Source organism: Puma concolor, chromosome C1 (genome assembly GCF_028749965.1).
Source record: "Puma concolor isolate L17-30 chromosome C1, mPumCon1.1.hap2, whole genome shotgun sequence".
NCBI classification, from domain to species: Eukaryota; Metazoa; Chordata; class Mammalia; order Carnivora; family Felidae; genus Puma; species Puma concolor.
In genome coordinates this window covers 36291521-36302601 of record NC_141674.1, presented here as the reverse complement: position 1 = coordinate 36302601, position 11081 = coordinate 36291521, and the positions used below count along the sequence as shown (strand labels likewise).

Sequence of the window (11081 nt, the reverse complement as noted above, 5' to 3'; positions counted from 1 at the left end):
CTTCCTAGATTCTGATGTTTGTGTCTTTCCCCAGGTTAGGAAAGTTTTTATCTATGATTTGCTCACTTAAACCTTCTACCCCTTTTTCTCTCTCTTCATCTTCTGGAACTCCTATGATTCAGATGTTATTCCTTTTTAATAAGTCACTGAGTTCTCTAATTCTTATATCATGCTCTTTTGCCTGGATTTCCCTCTTTTTTTCTGCTCCATTATTCTCCATAATTTTTTCTTCTATATCGCTGATTCACTGCTCTGTTTCATCCATCCTTGCTGCCGTGGCATCTAATAGAGATTGTATCTCAGCTATAGCATTTTTTAATTTCGTCCTGACTAGATTTTACTTTTTTAAATCTCTGCAGAAAGGGATTCCATGCTTTTTTTCAACCCCAGTTAGTATTCTTGTTATCGTAATTCTCAATTCTAGTTCAGACATCTTCCTTATATCTGTGCTGATTAAGTCCCTGGCTGTCATTTCTTCCTGTTCTTTCTTTTGGGGTGAATTCCTTCTTTTTGTCATTTTGGAGGAAGAGAAAGAATTAATAAAATTAAAAATTAAAATTAAAATTAGAAAATTAAAACAACAAAAAAATCAAATAAAGGAAGCTTGATCCTAGATGTGTTTTGGTCTGGTTGTTGAAAAAAGCTTAACAGAATAAAGAAGAAAGGGAAAGAAAAGAAAAGAGGGGGGAAACGTAAAAAGAAAGAGAGAAAAAAAGAAAAAAGAAAACAATTAAAAAAATTTTTAATGTATACAATAAAATGGAATAAAATGAAATGAGAAAGTAAAACAATAAAAAATTTACAAAAAATACAGTTAAAATGTTTTTATAAAAACAGAAAATGAAAATAATTTTTTTCTCTTTCTGTATCCAAGAATAAGAAAAGAAAAAGAGAAAAAAATGAATAGATGGACCATCAAACAGAATGAAATCTGAATGAAATTACATCAGTTTGCCCTAGAAGCCAAACTAGGAAGCACTTTATAGTACACACACTCAGCAGGGGCAGAGACTTGTGGTCATTCTCTAGGGCTTGGTTGGCACAGTTAGATAGGGTTTGGTGTAATGGCTCTGTTCTCCACTAGGTGGTGTTGCTTAGCTTATTGGGGTGGATTGGTGTGGCTCTGGTGTCTGTGTATGTGCAGGCGAGGGAGAGGTGAACATGGCATCACACAACTTCGCAGTCTGTAGCATCAGAACTCTGTGCTCTCACCAACCAGCCATCAGGCACCCTTCTTTGTCTCCAGCTTCCATCCCCTCCCCACTTCTACAATGTCGGTCACCAAGTCATCAGCCAGCCAGGTGGCACCTCTTTCCTGAATTTTATCTCAGATGGGGATGTGTTTCCAAACCCGTCACTTCTGAGGGCCCTGTGGCTTGGGCCCCCTCCAACCCTCTGGGGGACAGTCTCACCAAGCAGTGGCCTGGTACCAGCTTGACCCCCAAGGAACGCTCATGCAACTGCACTGCAGAGGCCCAGGGACTGTGTCCAGATGTCAGTCTGCCCCAGAAAAAGTTCATGCAATCATGTAGCAGCAGCAGTTCAGAGAACTATGGCAAATCAGAACACACAACTGGCACCCAGGCTTCACTGCACCCTAGTGTCCTTGTTCCAACACTGGCAAATGTTTCTGTTCTCCAGGGTCTGCTGGGACCTTTTCCCATGGGAAAGCTGCATAGCCTCTACTAGATGTCCTCTCAGCAGGAGAACCTCTCTCCCCATGTGGCCCGAGGACCCTGAGGACCTCACTGTCTGCTCCTGGGGATTCGCCCTTCCCACCAGAGCATGGCCAGTTATTGAGCTGTGGAATTTCAGACTCTGCACTCCCCTGTTTATAGAGTTCTAATGGCATTGAAACTCTCTCCTTTTTCCTTTCTCCCTTCTTGTTCAGATCCTTGTGGGTGCTTCCACTCTTTCTCTTTCCCTCTAGCTGCTTTTGGGGGGAGTGCTTTCCTTGTACTCTCCCCCCTTTATCTGTCCTCTCTCCACAAAGAAAAACAGTTCCCTACCCTCCATGGCTTCTCTCTCCCCCAGTTCACTAATCCACTGCCACATACCTGCCAAGTTCTGTGGCAGGTATTCTATGCAGATTGTTGTGTTAATCCTCAGATCAATTTTCTAGATGTGCAAAATGGTTTGTTGCTTGTCTAGTTGCATTTCAGGGATGAGCAGAGAACTTCTATGCTGCTCTGTCATCTTCAAAAAGATTAAGTTTTGGGGCACCTGGGTAGCTCAGTCAGTTAAGCGTCTGACTTCAGCTCAGGTAATGATCTTACAGTTTATGAGTTTGAGCCACGTGTCGGCCTCTGTGCTGAAAGCTCAGAGCCTGGAGCCTGCTTCAGATTCTGTGTCTCCCCCTCTCTCTGTCCCTCCCATGCTCATGCTCTGTCTCTGTCTGTCTCTCAATAATAAACGTTAAAAATAATTAAAAATAAAGATTAAGTTTCAAGGGAAGTAAGGACAATGGTGGACTGTGAACTTTGAGTTCAGTTCTCTTGTGGTGTATAAAAAAACTACTTTACTTGTCCTTTGATTCTCTGTTGATTTGCTTACCAGATTAGTATTTATAACGACTGTGGAATTATTGACCCTTCTGGGTTGTGCACCAAAAAGAAGCAGTAAGTACCTTATATACTTTTCTTCCATTACCTCCTGCTGAAGGAACCACTGAATTTTCTATCTTCTTTGCATTCCAGCATTATGTATTTCTTTGGTTAATATGAGAAATTATTTTGTCTCTGCCTCTGGTAATTCTACAGCAAATGTTCTGCTCAAACCTTAAAGTAGTCTCTCTTATCAACCATTTTTCTTCCCTACTCATTTCCAACCCAGACTATTATTTCTCAGGAGAAATGGAAAAGAGAGAGAGAGAAGGAAAAGAAAAACGCAAATAATAGTGAACTTCTGATTAATAAGTTTAGTCTACTTCATTGTGAAATACTTTGCTAAATTGGAAAGTCTCCATTCTCTAGTCTTTAACACAACCTTCCAAGGAAAACAGTGGCATTATCCAAACTGTGTATTAACAATTAAGAATCTTTTTTAAAATGATGTACGCTCCAACCCAGTAACAATTAGCTCCCTCTAGTGTCCAAATTATAGTCTCTAAATACCATTTCCTATTAAAAAGGATCTAAAACTCCTTGGAGGAATAGCTGATTCCAGGCCTGGGACAACAAATGTTAAGGTGAGGGGTGCCTGGTAGCTCAGTTGATTAAGCGTCTGACTTCAGCTCAGGTCATGATCTCGTGGTTCATGAATTAAAGCCCTACATCGTGCTCTGTGCTGACAGCTCAGAGCCTGGAGCCTGCTTCAGATTCTGTGTCTCCCTCTCTCCCCACCCTGCCCATGTTCACGCTCTCTTTCTTAAAAATAAACATTAAAAAAAGAAATAAATGTTAAGATGAGTCTGAAGTATCTTGTGCCTGAAAGCAAGGAAGGTATCAAAGACTACTGGTGGTGTGTTAAAATCATACAGGAGCAACAGCAACGCAAGATGGCAGCCACCACGGGCTCGGGAGTAAAAGTCCCTTGCAATTTTCGACTGTTGGAAGAACTGGAAGAAGGCCAGAAAGGAGTAGGAGATGGCACAGTTAGCTGGGGTCTAGAAGGTGACGAAGACATGACACTTACAAGATGGACAGGAATGATAATTCGGCTTCCAAGAACAATTTACAAAAACCGAATATACAGCCTTAAAATAGAATGTGGACCTAAATACCCAGAAGCACCCCACTTTGTAAGATTTGTAACAAAAATTAATATGAATGAAGTTAATAGTTCTAATGGAGTGGTGGACCTAAGAGCCATATCAGTGCTAGCAAAATGGCAGAATTCATACAGCATCAAAGTTGTCCTGCAAGAGCTCAGGAGCCTAATGATGTCTAAAGAAAACATGAAACTCCCTCAGCCGCCCGAAGGACAGTGTTACAACAATTAATCAAAAAGAAAAACCACAGGTCCTCCCCCTACCCCCTCCCATTTGATTTAAGCAGTCTTCATTTTTCACAGTAGTAAATTTTCTAGATACGTCTTGTAGACCTCAAAGTACTGGAAATGAAGCTCCCATTTAAAGGCAATTTATCTTAAGATACTGTGAACGATACTAATTTTTTGTCCATTTAAAATATATAAGTTGTGGGGCGCCTGGGTGGCGCAGTCGGTTAAGCGTCCGACTTCAGCCAGGTCACGATCTCGCGGTCCGTGGGTTCGAGCCCCGCGTCAGGCTCTGGGCTGATGGCTCAGAGCCTGGAGCCTGTTTCCCATTCTGTGTCTCCCTCTCTCTCTGCCCCTCCCCCGTTCATGCTCTGTCTCTCTCTATCCCAAAAATAAATAAACGTTGAAAAAAAAAATTTAAAAAAAAAAAAATAAATAAATAAATAAATAAATAAAATATATAAGTTGTGCTATAAAAAAAAATCATACAGGGGCGCCTGGGTGGCGCAGTCGGTTAAGCGTCCGACTTCAGCCAGGTCACGATCTCGCGGTCCGTGAGTTCGAGCCCTGCGTCGGGCTCTGGGCTGATGGCTCAGAGCCTGGAGCCTGTTTCCGATTCTGTGTCTCCCTCTCTCTCTGCCCCTCCCCCGTTCATGCTCTGTCTCTCTCTGTCCCAAAAATAAATAAACGTTGAAAAAAAAATTAAAAAAAAAAAATTAAAAAAAAAATCATACAGGAGCCAACTAGAAAGGGATCCCTACTTACCAAAGATGGAATAATTTGAATATCAATAATAATAATGACTGCAATGATTTGAATACTAAAATGTATTCTTTAGTTACCTTTGGAAGTTGCTAGGGCACTGAATCGTTACTCTGAAAACTGATAAATAACAGTAAGCATCACACTTCTATCCTGTCTTGGGGCACTCAGTAGGTTAAGTGTGACTTTGGCTCAGGTCATGATCTCATAGTTCATGAGTTCAAGCCCCACATCCAGCTCTCAGCTGACAGTGTGGATCCTATTTGGGATTCTTGCTCTGGCTTCTCTCTCTGCCCCTCCCTGGCCCACGCTTTCTCTCTTTCTCAAAATAAATAAGTAAAAATTTTAAAACAAAACAAAACTCCTGTCCTGTCTTTACTGTATAGACTATACTTAAAGATATTGTGGGGAATTTACTTACAGAAGAATCATTACCAGGGGCACCTGGGTGGCTCAGTCAGTTACATGGCCAACTTCAGCTCAGGTCACAATTTCATTCATGAGTTCAAGCCCTGTGTTGGGCTCTGTGCTGACAGCTCAGAGCCTGGAGCCTGCTTCGGATTCTGGGTCTCCTTCTCTCTCTGCTCCTCCCCTATTTGAGCTCTGTCTGTCTGTCTCTTTCTCTCAAAAATAAATAAACATTAAAAAATTTTAGAAGAATCATTGCTAATGAATGATAAAGAAGTGACAGAATTTTAAAAGTCAACATTTTGCAACCTCTAATGAAACAATGGGTTTGGCAACTATGTAGGCAAACTTGCATGTATAAGATTATCTAATCACTACCACAACTCTAAAAGAAAGGCACTCTAATTATTCCTATTTTACCAACAAGGTTAAATAACCTTGCCCAAAGGCAAATTGCTTTGAACCAAGGCACTCTGACTCTGGCTTGTATTCTTCAATATTTCATTATACTTCTTCTTGAACATAATAGGAAACCAATGAAGGAATTTGAGAAAGGGTGATATTCCCACGTGTAGGAAGATCACTCTGATTTGCAGGTGGAGATGAATTGCAGCAGGGATAAACTTGAGACAGAAAGAGTAAAATGTTATTCATTCATTCACTCATTCATTCAATAAACATTGAACATCTCCCATGTACCAACCACTGTTCTATGTACTGAAAATATAGGAATGACAAAATACAGAAAAATACCTGCTTTCATAGAGTTTATGCTTGGATGAGGAAAGACAGTCAATAGACACATAAATACATAATATTTGTAGTATGTCAAATGGAAATAAATGCTATGGAGAAAAATATAGGTGAAGACTGGGAAAGAGAGTTCTGGGAGAGGTGTTATACTGTAATTTTAAATAGGGAAATCAGGATGGCTTCACTGAGAATGTGAATCTGAAAAAGACCTGAAGGGATAAGCCATGAGGATATACTGGGGAAGAATGATCCAGCCAAATACAACCCCCCAAACAGGACTGTGCCTACAGTGTGGAAGAACAGTAAGGAAGCCAGAGAAGCTAAAACAGTAAATGCAGGGGAGAACTATAAATGAGGTCAAATGGAGAGGCAGATCTTACAGGATCTTTTGGCCAGTTAAAGACTTTGACTTTTGCTCTAACTAATATGAAAAGCCACTGAGGAGTTCTGAGCACAGGAATGATATAATCTTTTTAAAAGAGCTTTATGAAGATATAATTTACATGTCACAAAATTTGTCCTTGGATAGTATACAACTCAGTGGTTTTTAGTATATTTACACAGTTGTACAACAATCACCATTACTTAATTTTAAAACATTTTCATTATCCTGAAATGTATCCTGAAATGATCAATCATCCCTTTCTTATGCCCTCGCCTCAGCTCCTGGTAATCACAAATCTAATTTTTATCTTCATGGATATGCCTATACTAAACATTTCATATACATGGGATGAGAGAATATGTGGTCTTTTGTGACTGGCTTCTGTCACTTAACATAGTGTTTTCAAGGTTCATCTCTGTTGTAGCATATCTCAGTACTTCATTCTCTTTTATTGCCAAGTCATATTCCATTGTATAGATACACTATGTTTTGTTTATGCATTCATCAGTTGATGGCCATTTGGGTTGTTTCCACTTGGTGGCTACTTGAATAATACTGCTGTGACCATTCTTGTACAAGTTTTTGTACGGATATATGTTTTCATTTCTCTTGGGTATATATTTAGGAGAGAAATTGTAAGGTCACATGGTAACTCTGTGTTTAACCTTTAGAGGAATGGCAAAACCATTTCCCACAGTAGTTGCACTATTTTACAATCCCACCGGCAATAATTGAGGGTTTCAATTTCTTAAACTTATCAACAGTTACTATTGTCTGTCTTTTTTATTTTAGCCGTCGTAGTGGGTGTATTGATTTTATTGTAGTTTTTTTTTTAATTTTTTTTAAACGTTTATTTATTTTTGAGACAGAGAGAGACAGAGCATGAATGGGGGAGGGTCAGAGAGAAGGAGACACAGAATCTGAAACAGGCTCCAGGCTCTGAGCTGTCAGCACAGAGCCTGACGCGGGGCTCGAACTCACAGACCGCGAAATCATGACCTGAGCCGAAGTCGGACGCTTAACCGACTGAGCCACCCAGGCACCCAATTTTATTGTAGTTTTGATATGCATTTCCCTAATGACTAATGATGTTGAGCATCTTTTCACATGCTTATTGACCATTTCTATATAGTCTTTGGGGAATGTAAAATCAAATCCTTTGCTCATTAAAGAAAATAGATTTTATTTTTTAGAGTTTTAGAACTGATTTAGAGCTATACAAAAATTGAGAAGAGAGCACAGAGTTTCCATCTACCCAGCACTTAATTTCCCTTATTATTAACATCTTACATTAGTATGATATATGTGTATATAATGATTCAATATTGATATATTACTATTATATATTTATTCCATAGTTTTTTCAGATTTTCTTGGTTTTTACCTGAGTTTTTACCTTTCTGTTCTAGGGTATCACCCAGAATACCATATTACATTTTGTTGTCATGTGTTCTTAGGCTGTGACAGCTGCTCAGACTTTCATGTGTTTGATGACCTTAACAGTTTTGAGTAGTACTGGTCAGGTTTTTGTAGGATCTTCCTCACTGGAATTTCTCTGATGTGTTTTTCATTATTAGACAGGGGTTGTAGGTTTTGAGAAGGAATATCACAGGTGTAAAATGTCATTTTTGTCACCTAATATTAAAGACAGATATCATTGACATGATTTATGACTGGACTGTTGCCTATTTTTGAATTGGGTTGTCTTTTTATTTTTGAGTTGTAAGAGTTCTTTATGTATCCTGGATATGAGTCTCACATCAGATGTATGATTTGCACAAATTTTCTTGCATTCTTTGGTTTTTTTTTCCTTTCTTTTTTTTTCTTTTTAGATTTTTTAAATGTTTATTTATGAGAGACAGAGTGCAAACGGGGTAGGGGCAGAGAGAGAGGGAGACACAGAATCCTAAGCAGGCTCCAGGCTCTGAGCTGTCAGCACAGAGCCTGACGCGGGGCTCAAACTCATGAGCTGTGAGATCATGACCTGAGCCAAAATCAGACGCTTAACCGACTGAGCCACCCAGGCGCCCGGTCTTTTTACTTTCTTAATGGTGTCCTTTGAAGCACAAAAGTTTTTATTTATTTTATTTTATTTTTATTTTTTTAATATATGAAATTTATGGTCAAATTGGTTTCCATACAACACCCAGTGCTCATCCCAAAAGATGCCCTCTTCAATACCCATCACCTACCCACCCCCCCATCAGCCCTCAGTTTGTTCTCAGTTTTTAAGAGTCTCTTATGCTTTGGCTCTCTCCCACTCTAACCTCTTTTTTTAAAAGTTTTTATTTTTGATGAAGTCCACTTTATATATTTTTTTCTTTTTATCACTTGTGCTTTGGTATGTATCTAAGAAGTCTTTACCTAACCCGAAGTCACAAAACTTTATGCCTACATTTTCTTCTATGATGTCATGGTTTGGCACTTATATTTACATATTTGATCTATTTTGAGATAATTTTTACATATGATATGAGGGAGAGGTCCACCATTCTTTTGCATGTAGATATTCAGTTGCTCCAGCACCAGTTGTTGAAAAGACTCTTCTTTCCCCTTTGAATCATCTTAGCATCTCTGTTGAAAATCGATTGACAATAGATATGAAGGTTTATTTTTGGATTCTCAATTCTATTCACTTATCTATATGTCTAAACTTATGCTAGAATCATGCTGTCTTGATTATAGTAGCTTTGTATTAAGTTCTGAAATTGGAAAGTGAGAGTCTTCCAACTTTTTGTACTTCTTTTTAAAAAATGGTTTGGCTATTCTGGGCCCCTTGAATTCCAATTGAATTTAGGCTCAGCTTCTCAATTTCTGCAAAGAAACCAGCTGATTTTTTGATAGGAGTTGCACTGAATCTAAGTTTAGGAAGTGTTGTCATCTTAACAATATTAAGCTTTTGATACACGAACACAGGATGTCTTTTCATTTATTTAGTTCTCTTAATTTCCTTCAACCATGTTTTATAGTTTTTTAGTTACAATTCTTATACTTCTTTTGTTAAACTTATTCCTAAGTATTTTATTATTTTTGATGCTATTGTAAATGGAATTGTCTCCTTTTTTTATTTTTATTTTTTTGTATTTTTATTTATTTTTTGAGAGAGAGATAGAGAACAAGTGGGAGAGGAGCAGAGAGAGAGGGAGACAGAAACCCAAGCAGGCTCTGCACTATCAGCGCAGAGCCTGATGCAGGACCCAAACCCATGAACTGAGAGATCATGACCTGAGCCAAAGTCAAGAGTTGGACACTCAACCGACTGAGCCACCCAGGCACCCCTGGAATTGTCTTCTTAGTTTTATTTTAAGATTGCCCATTTGCAGTGTATGGAAATACAATTGATTTTTGTATATTGATATATCTGTAACCTTGCTAAATTCAATGATTAATTCTGTGTGTGTATGTATCCTGTAGGATTTTCTACACAAGATCAAATCACTGCACATTAAAACTTTTATTTCTTGGGGCACCTGGGTGGCTTAGTCAGTTAAGCGTCCAACTCTTGGTTTCGGCTCAGATCATGTCTCATGGTTCGTGAGTTCAAGCCCCACATCAGGCTCTGTGCTGACAGCTCAGAGCCTGCTTGGGATTCTCTCTCCCTCTCTCTCTGCCCTTCCCCTGCTCGATATTGTGTGCTCTCTCTCTTTCAAAAATAAACTTTTTTAAAAAATTAAATTTTTCATCTAATCTGAATGCTTTTTTAATTTCTTTTTTTTTAATTGCCCTGGCTAAACATCAAGTACAATATTGAATAAAAGTGGTGAGAGCATGTACCTCGTCTTGTTCCTGATCTTAGGGGAAAATTATTCAGTCTTTCACTATCAAGTATGGTGTTAGTTGTGGGGTATTTGTAGATGCCCTTTATAAGATAGGTGGGGCTCCCTTCTATTCCCAGTTTGTTCTGTGTTTTTATCATGAAAGGTCACCTTACATTTTATAATAATTTTTTTAATGTTTATTTATTTTTGACAGAGAGAGACAGAGCATGAATGGGGGAGGGGCAGAGAGAGAGGGAGACACAGAATTTGAAGCAGGCTCCAGGCTCTGAGCTGTCAGCACAGAGCCCAATGCAGGGCTCGAACTTACAGAGTTCAAGATCATGACCCAAGCCGAAGTCGGATGCTCAACCGACTGAGCCACCCAGGTGCCCCTGGTCACCTTACATTTTAAATGGATTGGAGTAGAGCAAGGTCTAAAGCAGTAAGACTGGTTAGGATGCTATTGTGACAATCTAGGTGAGAAATGATGATGGCTTGCAGTTTTCCAGGCAAAAAGTGATTTAGCAGTGTAGGAACTACCCAGTGGTAATCAGAATAACAAGAGATGTTAAGACAATAGAATAGATACGGGACGCCTGGATGGCTCAGTCAGTTTAGGGGTTAAGCGTCCTACTCTTGACTTAGGCTCAGGTAATGATCTCACAGTTTATAAGTCAGAGTTCCACATCGAGCTCCATGCTGACAGTGCGGAGCCTGCTTGGGATTCTGTTCCTCTCCCTCTCTCTCTGCCCTTCCCCTGCTCACTCTCTCTCTCAAAATAAATAAATAGACTTAAAAAAAAATTTTTTTAGAGGGGCTCCTGGGTGGCTCAGTTGGTTAAGTGTTGGACTTGGGCTCAGGTCATGATCTTGCAGTTTATGAGTTCCAGACTCATGTAGGGCTGGCTCTGTGGCTCAGAGCCTGGAGCCTGCTTCAGATTCTGTGTCTCCCTCTTTCTTTGCTCCTCCCTGGCTTGCACTCTCTCTCTCTCTCTCTCTCTCTGTGTCAAAAATAAATAAAAAATTAAAAAAAAGATAATAGAATTAGTAACTCTTTGTGACAGCTGAATGTAATATTGG

The 11081-nt window shown here is 39.3% G+C and overlaps 1 pseudogene; it reads left to right on the top strand.

Moving 5' to 3' along the window:
- The first annotated feature begins 3480 nt into the window (after positions 1–3480).
- LOC112872174 (ubiquitin-conjugating enzyme E2 variant 1 pseudogene) lies at positions 3481–3980 on the top strand (annotated as a pseudogene).
- The last annotated feature ends 7101 nt before the right edge of the window (positions 3981–11081 follow it).